Below are 16,396 nucleotides of genomic sequence, written 5' to 3' on the forward strand. Positions count from 1 at the left end.
TTGAGTAACCCTAATGGGTTTTATGTTTCACATCAGCAAAATAAACAAACAAATTCTTCACCTTCCATGGAAGATGAGTCCTCAGGGCTATAGTTGCCGGCATCCAGTGGCAGTTGAGAGCAAGCAACTTCCATCTATGGCTCGTTCTTTGAGTATATTAAGCAATCCCTTACATATATGACTAAAATTTCTCTTTCCCACACGCTGTTAAACAGGTAGGTTGTATGCAGTTACTGTTATATTTTTTTTATCTTCTTTTTAGGTTTCTACCATTGTTTCTATATTTTTTGTATTATGGATTTTAATTTCCATATTTGTATTGTTTCATTATCCTATATTACTGAGTCATTCCTTTCTTCAGGTGTCCTCACTTGATTTTACTCACCTAGGTATAGTTTTTATGTCGTTTTACTGTTCCTTTGTTACTATCGGTCGGTTTTATAATTTCATAATCCATTTGGCCCTTTGTATTTGAAGCTACTTTTTAAATCCGCCTGCTCAACAGGCTCATAGCTCTTCCCATACGAACTTTGCATATCAGTAACCGCTTGTTCAGCATCTCCTGCAGTGTGTCCAGTGTGAGATGGAGTCCATCCGTGTAACCCTTCAGTCATGTGTTTATAGTCATCTTTACATCGCCTCCATACATTGATGTAAACGATTTATTTACCTTTGGCTTGTCATTTATGTTACTCACGAACAGCAGTGGTCCTAGCAGTGATCCTTCTTGCATATCATTCGTCACACTCGCCACTTCTCAAATCGTCACTCTGCTTTCTTTTCCATTGGCATTCCTCGTAACCTTAAAGTGCGCTTCTTGTAATCACAATCTATTTTTTCATCTTGTAGATTATCTTCTGGTGTGGTACGGTGTCAAGTACCGTCTTGAAGTGTAAAAAAAAAAAAAACAGCAACTCACTCATATCTCTCCTTTCTTTATCTTTTCGTTTCTGTCAAAGACATTCAGAAGGTTTGTGAGGCAATATTTCCCGGTCCTGAATCTGTGTTCCACCACACTTCTTATTGTCTTCTCCAGTACCATACAACGCATACGGATCAAAATTACCGGCCTGTAGGTCAGAGTTACCTGCCTGTTCTACCTGAAGGTCGGTACGACGGTCGTCAGTGTTCTGCTGTCATGTCAGTTCTTATCCCCTGAACGCACAGCTCCTCTGCGTCTTTTCTCATTACCCATGGCGACAAAACTGCCTTGATTTTAGGATGATGAGAGACGAGGTTGTAAGGATACAACTCATCCTCACATCACCAGAGATACGAGCACAGAAGTAAGTATTGCCTAGACTCGTACAGGCACCGCAGAGCAGATAATTTTAGTCAAATTAGGTTAATTTAGTCCCCAGGATGCGACCCACACCAGTCGCCTAACACCCAGTATCTGTTTACTGCTAGGTGACCAGGGACAGTAGGTGTCTTACAGAAACACGCCCTGATGTTTCCACCCGTACCAGAGATTGAACCACGGGAACGTTTAGATATTGGTGCTAGGAATGCGTAAGACAACAAACAGCGTAAATTGAAAGTGGTCGTAGGATGTAATGTTAGGATTCAGCTCTCAAGTGGTCGCACGAGGCGCCACATGTCTACCAGTACCACCAAGTACTAAGATTGTCAAGAGGTGCCTCAATGCTCAGTGCCACACCTCTACTAATGTCGCCATTTGTCACATGCAAGTGTTGCCAGAAGCCTCAGTTCTACACGAACCACAAGCTTCAACATTTCAGCATTTCTAGAAATATCACACTGTGCCACATTTTACCAGTGCACCAAAGGGCCATATTTCTTCAAGCTCCATCGGGTGCCACATTTCTGCACGTGCCACCAGTTACCACACTTTAGCCAGTTCTAAAACGTGCCATATATGTATGGCACTAATTGCCATGTTTCTGCTGCTACTTTTTGAAAAGTGCCACTTTTCTACCAGTGCCATTAATGCCACATTGCTGACAGTGCTACACTGTTGCCAGCGCCATATTACTGATAGTGCCATAAAGTGCCACAATGTAGGCAGGACAACATTCCTTCTAGTGCTACAATGATGCCACTGCTATAAGGTGCCACAATGCCGACAGTGCCAATTTCTTCAAGTGCCATAGTGATGACAATGCCACAATGATGCCAATGCCATACAGATGCTAACGTCCCAAAGTGTCACATTTCTGCCGGTGACCCAGGTGCAACATTGCTGCCCATGGCACAGTGATGCCAGTGCCACAGGGGTCCACAGAGATGATATTGCCAAAATTACAAAAAAAAAAATCTACCACGACAACAAAATTCTACATTGCTGGCAGTGCCACAAGGTGCCATCTTGTTGATAGTGCCACATGGTGTCACATTGCTGAGAGTGCCACAAAGTGCTACATTTTTAAGTCAACTAGGTGGCACCATTGCTGACAGTGTCACAAGGTGTCACATTATTGTCAGTGCCAAAAGCCTCTTCTAAAGACTGTCAGATGCAAAGTACACTATTTCTTCAAGGCGCCAGTTTTTCCTAAAGGCGAGTGAGTTAGTCCCAAAAGTTAGCTTGCTGGAAAGACCACGAGTGCCACGGCACACTGTCCCGCAGCCTGCCAAACCAAGCATTGTTCTGATTATCCAAGGTACCATTCTACAAAATGACAGTAAGCTAAGACTATAGTGGAGAGGGAGAGGGAGAGAGGGAGGAAGGGAGAGAAGGAGGGAGGGAGAGGTACATCTCCGGGTAAGCAAAGAGTTGGCACCAGCTGGTGGGATGGTCGCCAGAGAGTCAGTGTCGCCTTTACCACGGTTAAAACCGGACGTGCGTCGCTGCCACTCTCTCACACACACACACGCACTCCCTCTCGCACACATCACGCGCCCCTCGCTTGATACCAACCCATGTGCTGCCAGTCGGCAGGTAGATAAGGGAAGTAGTGTCAAGTTATGATATTAACCAATTGGTTAATGTGTGTTGCAAGTGATAAGACTACTTGATAGTAGCATCCCAGGATAGTTACTAGTATGTTTATGTGGATGGTTGTCCACCTGTTAGTTGAAAGTATATGTTAGCGTCTTGATGTGTTGTGGCATGGTGGAGGTGGTGTGTAGTGAGTGTAGAGGGTGGTGGAGCAGCCATGTGTTTAGTGCTGTAGTGAGAGCCATGCGTCTTGGCGCACACTTCTAACTCCCAGCTTGGGCCAAGTCACACTTGCGCCTTCCCAAGCAACAGTTGCCAGTGACCTAGTTAGTCACGGTGATAGTAGAGGGCTGCTGTTGTTGCTGCTACTGCTGTTGTTGCTGCTGTTACTGCTGCTACTGTTGCTGCTGCTTCTGGAGAAGTCGCATTAGTAGCCTTTTGCCTGAGGACCGTCACTACGACGGCCCGATGTTTGAAACCAGAGAGTCCATGTGTCGTCGCGTCCTGCTCACACTTACAGGTACTGCCTCATCACATGGGTATATACGTGTGGAAGTATGTCACTTATTGTATACACACAAAGTTTACTTTAGACTTTATTTTAGCGAAGAAATGTGACTGATGTTTGTGTGCAGGTGACATATGGGCTTATGAACAGGTGTTGTGGGGGGGCCTTAATACCTGGAGTTTACCTGGAGAGAGTTCCGGGGGTCAACGCCCCCGCGGCCCGGTCTGTGACCAGGCCTCCTGGTGGAGCAGAGCCTGATCAACCAGGCTGTTGCTGCTGGCTGCACGCAAACCAACGTACGAGCCACAGCCCGGCTGATCAGGAACTGACTTTAGGTGCTTGTCCAGTGCCAGCTTGAAGACTGCCAGGAGTCTGTTGGTAATCCCCCTTATGTGTGCTGGGAGGCAGTTGAACAGTCTCGGGCCCCTGACACTTATTGTATGGTCTCTTAACGTGCTAGTGACACCCCTGCTTTTCATTGGGGGGATGGTGCATCGTCTGCCAAGTCTTTTGCTTTCGTAGTGAGTGATTTTCGTGTGCAAGTTCGGTACTAGTCCCTCTAGGATTTTCCAGGTGTATATAATCATGTATCTCTCCCTCCTGCGTTCCAGGGAATACAGGTTTAGGAACCTCAAGCGCTCCCAGTAATTGAGGTGTTTTATCTCCGTTATGCGCGCCGTGAAAGTTCTCTGTACATTTTCTAGGTCGGCAATTTCACCTGCCTTGAAAGGTGCTGTTAGTGTGCAGCAATATTCCAGCCTAGATAGAACAAGTGACCTGAAGAGTGTCATCATGGGCTTGGCCTCCCTAGTTTTGAAGGTTCTCATTATCCATCCTGTCATTTTTCTAGCAGATGCGATTGATACAATGTTATGGTCCTTGAAGGTGAGATCCTCCGACATAATCACTCCCAGGTCTTTGACGTTGGTGTTTCGCTCTATTTTGTGGCCAGAATTTGTTTTGTACTCTGATGAAGATTTAATTTCCTCATGTTTACCATATCTGAGTAATTGAAATTTCTCATCGTTGAACTTCATATTGTTTTCTGCAGCCCACTGAAAGATTTGGTTGATGTCCGCCTGGAGCCTTGCAGTGTCTGCAATGGAAGACACTGTCATGCAGATTCGGGTGTCATCTGCAAAGGAAGACACGGTGCTGTGGCTGACGTCCTTGTCTATGTCGGATATGAGGATGAGGAACAAGATGGGAGCGAGTACTGTGCGAGTACTGTGCGAGTACTGTCAAAGTTCCTTGGCACTCTGTTGGTATCTTCACTCCGCTCTATGAGCGTTAACCCGTCGTCTCCCCTCCTATGAGGATGCTGACCATGTGCATTTCCCCTCATGTGAGGATGCTGACCATGTGCATTTCCCCTCATATGAGGATGTTAACACCTTCACGTCCCTCATGTGAGGGAGCTGACACCTTCACTTCCCTCATGTGAGAGTGTTGGCACCTTCACTTCCCTCATGTGAGAGTGTTGGCACCTTCATTTTCCTCATGTGAGAGTGTTGGCATCTTCACTTCCCTCATGTGAGAGTGTTGGCATCTTCACTTTCCTCATGTGAGAGTGTTGGCACCTTCACTTCCCTCATGTGAGAATGTTGGCACCTTCACTTTCCTTATGTGAGAGTGTTGGCATCTTCACTTCCCTCGTGTGAGTGTGTTGGCACCTTCACTTCCCTCATGTGAGAGTGTTGGCACCTTCACTTCCCTCATGTGAGAATGTTGGCACCTTCACTTTCCTCATGTGAGAGTGTTGGCACCTTCACTTTCCTCAAGTGAGAGTGTTGGCACCTTCACTTCCCTCATGTGAGAGTGTTGGCACCTTCACTTTCCTCATGTGAGAGTGTTGGCACCTTCACTTTCCTCATGTGAGAGTGTTGGCACCTTCACTTTCCTCATGTGAGAGTGTTGCCACCTTCACTTTCCTCATGTGAGAGTGTTGGCACCTTCACTTCCCTCATGTGAGAGTGTTGGCACCTTCACTTTCCTCATGTGAGAGTGTTGACACCTTCACTTCCCTCATGTGAGAGTGTTGGCACCTTCACTTCCCTCATGTGAGAGTGTTGGCACCTTCACTTCCCTCATGTGAGAGTGTTGGCACCTTCACTTTCCTCATGTGAGAGTGTTGGCACCTTCACTTTCCTCATGTGAGAGTGTTGGCACCTTCACTTTCCTCATGTGAGAGTGTTGGCACCTTCACCTTCCTCATGTGAGAGTGTTGGCACCTTCACTTTCCTCATGTGAGAGTGTTGGCACCTTCACTTTACTCATGTGAGAGTGTTGGCACCTTCACTTTCCTCATGTGAGAGTGTTGGCACCTTCACTTTCCTCATGTGAGAGTGTTGGCACCTTCACTTTCCTCATGTGAGAGTGTTTACACCTTCCTTCCCACTTATAAGACTACTGACCTTTCACTCCTCAATAATAGGGTATTGAACTCTCTTCTTCCCTAATTTGAAGGTGTTGGTGTCTCCCTACACCTCAACTGAAGGAATTAATAGTTTTTCTCATTTGACTGGTATATCCCCCTGTACCCTCAAACAAGGTTATTATCCCTTCTGCCATTATCTTCACATGAGGGTATTGAGCTCTTCCTCTCCTTCCCTCACATGAGGGTATTGAACTCTCCCTCTCCTTCCCTCACATGAGGGTATTGAGACCTCCCTCTCCTTTCCTCACATGAGGGTATTGAGCTCTCCCTCTCTTCCCTTATACGAAGGTGTTGCGGGAACTTTGTTTTCTCTTTTCTGTCTCCCACGCGGGAGGCTGGTGGTAGAACTTCTCTCCTCGCTCGCTCGTACGAGCCTAAATTATCTCTTACCCACCCATCCTTTCTCTCTCTCTCTCTCTCTCTCTCTCTCTCTCTCTCTCTCTCTCTCTCTCTCTCTCTCTCTCTCTCTCTCTCTCTCTCTCTCTCTCTCTCTCTCTCTCTCTCTCTCTTTCTCTCTATCTATCTATCTATCTCTCAGACGTGTTATCCATCTGCTCCTCACGTTTACCCACCCTCTATTTGTCCATTGGGATTTATAACCCAAGTATATTTACAGATTAGATATTTTTATAACCATGATGTTGTGTATATAATTATGCTGAAAAGATGATAATTTTAATGTCCTACAAAACAGGATTACCCTAAAATCTCAGTGATATAAATATTTATGAAAGTATTTATGAGAGTGAAAACATTTAAATGTTGAAATACGTTTATCCCACACAGCTTCTAGAACCTAATTGATGTTTTCTCTGTCTTAGTGACAGTTACATTATCTCCCCCTACTGACGGAAGTAATGTCTTGTAGTGATGATGAAGATATTGTCTCCCCATAGTGATGGTAATGACGATAACCTCTTCTCCAGTTATGACGATAATGTTTGACGATATCCTTATTAATCTACTGAAGTCTCCCAGCTCAGGCTGACTGATTTCATCACCTTGTATGAACCTCATCCTGAGTGACGGTATACGACAATGAAACATTGCCAATGTTCCCACGGTGTAACTATCATATAAGGTAGCAGCGAACTGCTGATGTATACAATTTTTAATCAAATGAGTGACAATATCATCTCAAATGAATGTGAAATAAATTCCGGAATGCGATACAAAAACGCGGCGCACTGACGACATACGAAGACTAAGCAAGACATTTTCTGATCAAAACTTTGGCGATCTCTGTCTCAAAAGAAATGAAAATTCAGGTACACCAATACTCTGCTGATTTAACATCAAATCAAATATTTACACTCTTATAGGTACCTTTCTTCATTCCCTTTCATTATAATAATGATACTCTTAATGGGAATTTATATTTCTCAGCATGAAAATTTAATTAACACTAGACAGCTGGCTTGCAATATTTGAATGTTCATATGGCGCTTCTGTTCCCTAGTTTGGTTATCAACGAACTTTGAAAAAAAAAAAAAAACGAATTATACATGTTTCATATATATCAAGAATAGACCTAGTCCAAAGAGTCGGCCTTGAGGTCCTTCCTTTTTACATCAAGTTATTGTGATATATTTCCCTATCAAACACTGCCTGGGGAATGAAGGTCACAATCCCCTGGCTGCTGGATCACTTAACTGACCCACAAAACAGGGAGTAAACTTTTTAAAAGTGTTTTCATACGTCCTTTTCCATTATCAAGTTACTCGTGACTGGTGTTATGGTTATTTAAAATTCATTAACGATTGTCGTTTGTACAAGCCTTTCGAATATACCGGTATATATACTCGTGAGTGCATATATATATATATATATATATATATATATATATATATATATATATATATATATATATATATATATATATATATATATATATATATATATATATATATATACGTATGTATATATGCATCGTTGTACCGCAATAAATAACTGTCATGGGACAGAAGAACAGACTGGGATGCGATCCGTGTAGCACTGTTGTACCATTGAGCGACGAAACTTTGCAGATAAAACATCCAAGAATACCCACAACAACTCTTTAAATACGTCATGAAGATAAAATGGTAAAAACTACAGGACCTATAACTAGCAATAACTGAAAAAGAAGAGCAAACAACTAAGGAATGACTTCAAAATTTAACGCAAACTTCTGTATTTACAGCTGAGCACAAAATCAACGTTCCCAAATCGAAAAATTTGTTTTCAGGCCTAACACGGACAAATTAGGAATTAATGTAATTAGCAGCCTTATACAGTTGAAGCTGAATATTAAAAACGTCAAGAGACCAGATGAACTGCCTGCCGAGGGTTAAAAGAATACACGTACTAAATCACATAGCCACTAAAGCTGATATTTAACAAGTCACTGAGAGACAGTAAGGTGTCAATAGACTGGAACCTAGCAAATGTCCCCCAAACTGATGTTCTGTCAGCTTGGCATTAACTTTAAGTAAACAGATGGACACTTATAAGTTACTCGCCGCAGATGCCTTGTTGCCGATGAGAGGCTCTTGATCCAAGGAAGTGACCGTAATCTTCCCTTTGGTTCGTAATTAATTGCGTCCCATTTCCTTCCCATTTCCCTCCCATTTCTCTCCCATTTCTCTCCCATTTCCCATATGAGTTCGTCGCTTTCCAATGATAGTAATAATAAAAGGGACGAGATAGTTAATTTTGTGGAAAATAATAATCTACTAACTAGAAATAAGTATGGATTCCGCAACGAAAAATCATGCCTTGCTACCGTACTCCAAGTTTTCATTTATACATGCCAAAAATAGAATAAAAAAAATACCCAATACATGAAAGATATCTAGATTTCCATAAGGCATTGGACAAGTTACCCCGTCGTAGATTGTTGACCAAAATAAAAGCACATGATATTGCAGATAAACCTCATGCCTGGATATATGACATAATCATAAAGAGGGAAACAAAATGGTACTGATCAGAGATGTGTCTGAGTGGTTAGAGGTGAAGCGTGGAGTTCCCTAGAGATCTGTTCATGGTTCATTCTCCTTTACACTGTACATAAATGTTGTCGAGTTAGGTTTAACATCTAGAACAGCAAAATTGTTGATTGACGCGAAATTGAGGAAAAGCGAGATATCCCAAGCAAATTCTTTGAATTTTCAGAGTGATCAGGATAAGTTAGTGTTGTGTTCATGTATTCTGGACATAACACTCTCAAGCACGAAAAAAAAGGACATTGGAGCAATCATAATGAACAACTTCAAAAGTATCAAACGATGCCTATTATGAGAAATAACTACATCAAGACATTCGGTTGACAACAAGGAAGTCGTTTTAATAATAGTGATGTTAGAAGTAAGTGATGTTTTAGACGTTGCAGAACTGATGGTAAATAGAAGAAGCAATGTTACTGACAGTTCTGCGAGTGGCAGCGGACTAACGTAATTAGTTAAGATAGAGGTAGTGTAACCCATTACTTCTATCCACTTCTATCCCTTCTGTAAATTCTATGCCACTTTTACATTACTCTAGATATATGTTTTTTCTCAGCAGATAGTCTCGGTGTGGACTCCCAGGTCCTCTGATAAATCTTTCCTATTTACTCACTATGCTCCCTAAAATTCCCACCTTTAACACCATGCATATGTGCAGGGGTTTAATTCTATCCATGTTATCATTTCACGCATGTTATCTATCATTGGGTCTCTTCATATAGGTTATTTTCTGCTACTGTTTTGGTTTTGCTACCTGTTATATTTGTCTCTCTTATACCTACATAACACCACTAAAATAATTGAATCGCGAAGGCCAACCGGCAAGCCAGGTGCCACAGTGATATGGCTTGCCATGAAGCTAACAGCTATCACATAAGCATCTGTGTTAGTTGATACCACCGTCTCTTAACACTGAATGCCAGTGGTTGTTTTACTCTGGACACCCAGTATCAACGACGTCATTAAACCGGCCATGAATTTCAAAGACCAGTCTTTTTTTTAAAGACGAAGGTAACAACCTCAAAACATAATTATATAAGAGTTCACATTGTTTGGATTCAGAGTTGTGACAGTGAGTTACAGTGCTTGGTCTTCATAACAGCATCAGTAATGCCCGCGGGAACTGGAGTGTATGAAGAGAGTCATCGTTTTGAGCCCAACGGGATTATCAAGTGAGGCAGGATTAATGGTCTCGCCGGGGACCCTACACCGCCCAGCCTCGTATGGCGTGCACTCGGCTCTGTGGAATTCCACAGAACATTTGCAAATATGTCATGTTTCGTGACCGTAAAGTTATATACAAGTATGTGGTTGTCGAATCCTGTGTGTTACGGCTGTATATTTCTAATAAATAAAGTGTTATAGATTTATGAGGACATTTCTTGCACTCGTGTAACACCTGTCAAACACTGTACAAGAGACGGTGCCCAAGTAACGCATTGAAGAGATGTTGATCACCTCAAAAAGGACTTTGCAACTCCACAACATATTCAAGAGACGGTGCTTCTCACGTCATAAAGTAATGAATATTTTCTATTAACCAAATGGAGGAGACGACAGTTTTCACTTAAAAATGAACCACTAGAGACAAATAACATTTCTTGCTGATTGAGGTACTTTTTTTAGCACTCCGTTTTCTGAAAATATTTTACTGGGCGAAAGAGGGTTGGAATTTCCTAAATACATGACTAAAAACCAAGTAAATGGTGAAATATAAGAAAAATGATTGGTATATTTATTAACTACTCTGTACAGTGCATAAATATAAAAAAGAAAAAACGAGTTTATATCTATTCATAATAAATGCTTAGTAGATTTCAAACTATAACAAGAAATATAATTACTCTCTTTGCACTAATGTTAGTATATATGTAGCAGTTACTAAGAAGCAATTTTATGAAGTACTATATATTAATTGTGTGCTGTGTTCGGCAAAAAGCTAACGCGACAGTCTGGAGTTTTGAGACTCTCTGATCGCGGGTTCTATCCCCGCCCGTGGTATGGTTAGTGTAATCCTTAATCGGGCTTTATCAAGTCACAGACAGATCTGCCTGGTTGAATAGTACACGAGTATTTATAGGGTGGAGAGACAGGTGGAGAATGCTAGGTAGGCTGGATCTGAGACGGACCTGTAAGGGACGGGTGGGTATGCATGTAGTTATGTAGGATAACGATGAAGAAGTTTCTTGGCAAGGGGTTCAGTTATGCTATAGAAACTATTGTTCTGGTTGAAAGTGTTAAATAAACAAATAAGTGATGATTCGAGGATTCTGCGGTATTGAGTGTTTTCTTCTCTGGCGATAAGCTTTGAGTTTCTGAAGTTGTTTAAATGGTTGTTGAAATTTCGGTGTTGAATAGGCGTTCCTTGAATCATCCGATCTGCCTGCGTACTGGTGTTCTGAAATACTTATTTGGAGGTCTCTAGATGTTTTGCCCACGTATAATTGGTTGCAATCATTGCAAAGGTTTTTGTATACCCATGCACTGGATTCAAGCTTGTCCTGTCTATTATTGGTGATGTCCTTGATGGTGGTGGAAATTGAGGTGGATGACTTCTCGGCAGTGTCTTCTCTGGGCAAGTTAAAGATATGTGCCCGGCGTTTGGAGTCTCTAATGAAGAGACGAGGATAGCAAAGTTTAGGAAATACTTGTTCAATGAGAGAACATTCTTCCTCAAGGAACTCATTGCTGCACACTCGGAGTGCACGAAGGAAAAAAAAAGCCTGTAATTGCACCACGTTTGGTGTCGTCGTGAGAGATAAAGTGGAGAAGATCGTGTTGGTTGGTAGGTTTTCGATAGACTTTGAAACGAAGTTCTTGGTCAGATTTGTAGAGAACGTCAAAGAAAGGAAAAGTGTTGTCGACTTTTGGTGTAAACTGGATTGAGGGCTCGACCTGGTTGAACTTGTGTTGGAGAACTTGAACGTTGAAGCGTCTGGGAGCTATAATGGGAATGTCATCAACATAATGGAGCCAGGTGACAGAAGAGGGAATAATAAAGGAAAAAAGCTCGGCTTCCAGATATTCTATGTATAGGTTTGTCAGTACGGCACTTCGTGGGGAATCCATGGGTAACCCAAAAGTCCGCTGCAATAGGTGATTTTCGTAAGAGAAACATGTAAAGCCAACACACAGTTCAGCAAGGTTGATGAAATCTCTGGCTGGAATAGGAAGATCATGGGGGTCGTCAATTATCCTTAGCAGAAGATCTATGGCTCGTATAGTAGGTACCTTGGTGAACAGGGATGTTAAGTCAAAGGCTAGAGAGTTTCTTATTTTTAATGTTAATGTTGCGAATGCAACTGAGGAGATCACCAGAGTGTTTAAGATGTGCTCGGCTGATAGTGCCCAAGAGAAAGGTGCTTAACAAGAATCCCTGAGAGTTAGTGGGAAGCACTGTTTATTTCAGAGGACATAGGCCTCAGTGGAATTCCAGGTTTTTGAGTTTTTGGCAGGCCGTACATTCTGGAGGGTCTGGGGTTACTGGGAATAGCATGCAGAAGTTTCTTAGTTGTGACTCTCTCAGTATGAGGCGAGTCTTGCGAAGAAATGTTTGGGTAAGGTCAGCAGAAAATTTTCTCACAAGAAAAAAATACTGAGTGTGACTAAGGATTTAATGTGACATTTGCCATGAAACATCAGTTACTCAATCCTCATGAAACATCATGTACTCCACCTTGTTGTTGGCTTTATTGGAAAAGCTGCATTGACACAGCAAGTACTCCACCATGTTGGATTTATTGGGAACACTGCCTTGAAACACCAGTTACTCCACCCTGTTGTTGAATAAAGAATAGCCATTGGCTAAATTAACAGAACGTATTTTCATTGGCTGACACCATTCTAAGATTATTTAGCCTTACTCTCTGGAGAAGAAACGAAAGGCCACATAGAGTGCTGAAGTACCAGATGACTTCACTTCTTTCTCTTTCGATTCTACGGCCTTGATGATTCGGTGGAGTTACAGCTCAGACGAGGATCCTTGAAACTGTCATCATCTCATCTTTAGTGCATTTCATTGTGTGACTAACATAACACTTTGGTACTTGTATCACAATATTCTGTAATTCGAAGACTAATAGCAAAGGACCTGGAGAACATACATTGGTGGTCTCCCAGTAGCTCAAAAATTAACTCACTAGGTGTCAAATGTACATGTCTGGACGACATACACTTCGTCCAGTAACTATGTTAAAAGATGTGCTTTTTTTATATTGCAAGATCTGGTAACAGGGACGCAGACCTCAGTGCAAAGATCGGAGATTACATCATCGATTCGCCGTTGACTGGTCGTCGCTGAAGTAGAGTTGAGACACTTGTCTTATTAAAGACACGGTACCGGGGGCAGGGGCCAACTCAAGGAGGATTTGCGAGGTTGGTTGTGGCTGGAAAAAACTAGATTTGATAAATCGGACACATGTGCGACACTTGAATATCTTTAATGAGGAAACGTTTCGCCACACAGTGGATTCATCAGTCCAGTACAAAGAAGAATAGTGAAGGTCAGAAGGAGATTGAGGAAATTAGTCCCTCAGTCTGGAGTCGATGTAATCAGTCCATCAGTCTTGATAAGATTGATGGATGGGTTACATTGACTCCAGGCTGAGGGACTGAATACCTCAATCTCTCTCCTTATCTTCACTGTTCTTCTTTGTATTGGACTGATGAAGCCACTGTGTGGCGCAACGTTTCCTAAGTAAAGGTACCCAAGTGTTGCACATGTGTCTAATTTATCAATTTTTCGGTTCTCTGGAAAAGAATCCGCAAGGTTTCTTTTCCAGTTGTGTGCAAAGTGAAGCCTTGAACTGCTCTGTGAGTTCTCTTACAAGTGTGTGCTCAGTCCCCTCCACAACATCTCAGTGGACTGAAGTGAAATACACAGCATATGCACTTTTTTTTAAATAAGACATATACCCAGTATAGTAAAAACGATATCTTTCATTACTGGATGTTTCACTAAAACGAATGAGCTCCTTTTGCTATATGAGGGTTTTTAACCACTTTTCGGCTACGTTATGCTTCGTACACAACTCCAAAAATAAGAATTCTCCTATGTGAAAAAATGCATCAGTACTATTGGCAGTTAGGTAAGACACATATGCAATAGTTAGGTATCTTTATTTCGAAACGTTTCGCCTACACAGTAGGCTTATTCAGTCGAGTACAGAAAAGTTGATAGAAGCAGAAGAGACTTGAAGACGATGTAATCAGTCCATCACCCTTGAAGTTTTGAGGTGGTCAGTCCCTTAGTCTGGAGAAGAGTATTGTTCCATAGTCCGAAACAACCTGTCGGTATTTTATACCATTTTAATGTTCACTATTGGCAGATTTTTCTTTAATACTTGTGAAGAGCTGATGATCCAAGGACATAGAGATATTCTCCCCTTCCACGGACCTGACCTAATCATCTCTCACTCCCCAGGTACTATAATATCCTTAACGCATGGCTATCTAACCTTTATTAATTTGTGAAGCCCAAACCAAATTCATCCCATCCCACGCAACACATCATATCAGTTTTTTAGTCCCCTCCCCCCAAAAAACGATAAATTACATCATTTTCTGGCATATAAGACGCATCTTTTCTGTTCAAAAAGTCTTGGAAAATCACCCTGCGTCTTATATGATGTGAGCTCCAGGTAACAGTTGGGTGTGATATGCAGCCCCGGGTTTTGTCTTCTTCAGTCGATCTATTTAGTCAGTCAATCAAGGAGCCGTTTTCCCTCATCGGTGATATACCACGGAAGTCTTCCTCCGTCACCATCTTCATTACCGTGCCTAAATTCGAGTTGAACTCCAGCAGCTACTTGCCCATCAACTGTAACATATTCATGTTTTCTTATAATTTTGCAAATCGCCTTTATATATTAGCAAATTTTAATGAGAAAAAGTGAGAGTTTTAGGCGCAAATGAGTTCGTTAAATGTACAATGTGGAAGTGTTAGATACGGGAGAATGTTTGAAAGGTTAAGTGTAGGTGAGGAAATAGAGAAATTGGAAATGAAATGTTACGTATGGAAGAACAGTTAATATTAGCAACAGCCTGGCTGACCAGGCAAGCACCAGACGAGCCTGACCTATGGCCAGGCTCCGAGAGTAGTCTCTCCAAACTCATCAAAGGTACATAACCCTGGAAATTAAAATGTATAGTGAATTTAATTATAAATAAGATTGCTATTCTAAATGCTCGCGAGGAAGAAAGATAAACAAATCAGCAATCCTTGTAAAGTGCAAAACATTCAGAGACTTCTGCTCTTTCACTCCCGTGAAAGGACGTTAACACCTCCCTGGAAGCTTCATATCTCCAGAAATTAAAAGCTAGAGGCTTTTCTAAACATTTAGATACTTGTCAGGGTCGCTGCGAGGTGGGTAAAAGATCTTTTCCACTATCTAGGCCAGCCATTTTACTGTCTCGTGAGCTGATAAGGTGGCGCTGGCACACAACATTGTTCTGGCCCTGGCAAAGGAAGTGCCTCTCAGTGTTGCTGCTACATGGGAAGACTTGATGAATGTTGCTGCTGCATGGGAAGCATTTCTAAGTGTTTGTGCTGCAGGGTAAGACTTTCTGAGTGTTTCTGCTCCAGGGTAAGACTTTCTGAGTGCTTCTACTCCAGGGTAAGACTTTCTGAGTGTTTCTGCTCCAGGGTAAGACTGTCTCAGTGTTTCTACTCCAGGGTAAGACTTTCTGAGTGTCTCTGCTCCAGGGTAAGACTTTCTGAGTGTTTCTGCTCCAGGGTAAGACTTTCTCAGTGTTTCTGCTCCAGGGTAAGACTTTCTCAGTGTTTCTGCTCCAGGGTAAGACTTTCTCAGTGTTTCTGCTCCAGGGTAAGACTTTTTCAGTGTTTCTGCTCCAGGGTAAGGCTTTCTCAATGTTTCTGCTCCAGGGTAAGACTTTCTCAGTGTTTCTGCTCCAGGGTAAGACTTTCTCAGTGTTTCTGCTCCAGGGTAAGACTTTCTCAGTGTTTCTGCTCCAGGGTAAGACTTTCTGAGTGTTTCTGCTCCAGGGTAAGACTTTCTCAATGTTTCTGCTGCAGGGTAAGACTTTCTCAGTATTTCTGCTCCAGGGTAAGACTTTCTCAGTGTTTCTGCTCCAGGGTAAGACTTTCTGAGTGTTTCTGCTCCAGGGTAAGACTTTCTGAGTGTTTCTGCTCCAGGGTAAGACTTTCTGAGTGTTTCTGCTCCAGGGTAAGACTTTCTCAGTATTTCTGCTCCAGGGTAAGACTTTCTCAGTGTTTCTGCTCCAGGGTAAGACTTTCTGAGTGTTTCTGCTCCAGGGTAAGACTTTCTCAGTGTTTCTGCTTCAGAGTAAGACTTTCTCAGTGTTTCTGCTCCAGGGTAAGCCTTTCTCAGTGTTTCTGCTCCAGGTGTAAGGCTTTCTCAGTGTTTTTGCTCCAGGGTAAGACTTTCTCAGTGTTTCTGCTCCAGGGTAAGACTTTCTCAGTGTTTCTGCTTCAGAGTAAGACTTTCTCAGTGTTTCTGCTCCAGGGTAAGACTTTCTCAGTGTTTCTGCTCCAGGGTAAGACTTTCTGAGTGTTTCTGCTCCAGGGTAAGACTTTCTCAATGTTT

The sequence above is a fragment of the Cherax quadricarinatus genome, chromosome 31, assembly GCF_038502225.1.
Source record: "Cherax quadricarinatus isolate ZL_2023a chromosome 31, ASM3850222v1, whole genome shotgun sequence".
Taxonomy (NCBI): domain Eukaryota; kingdom Metazoa; phylum Arthropoda; class Malacostraca; order Decapoda; family Parastacidae; genus Cherax; species Cherax quadricarinatus.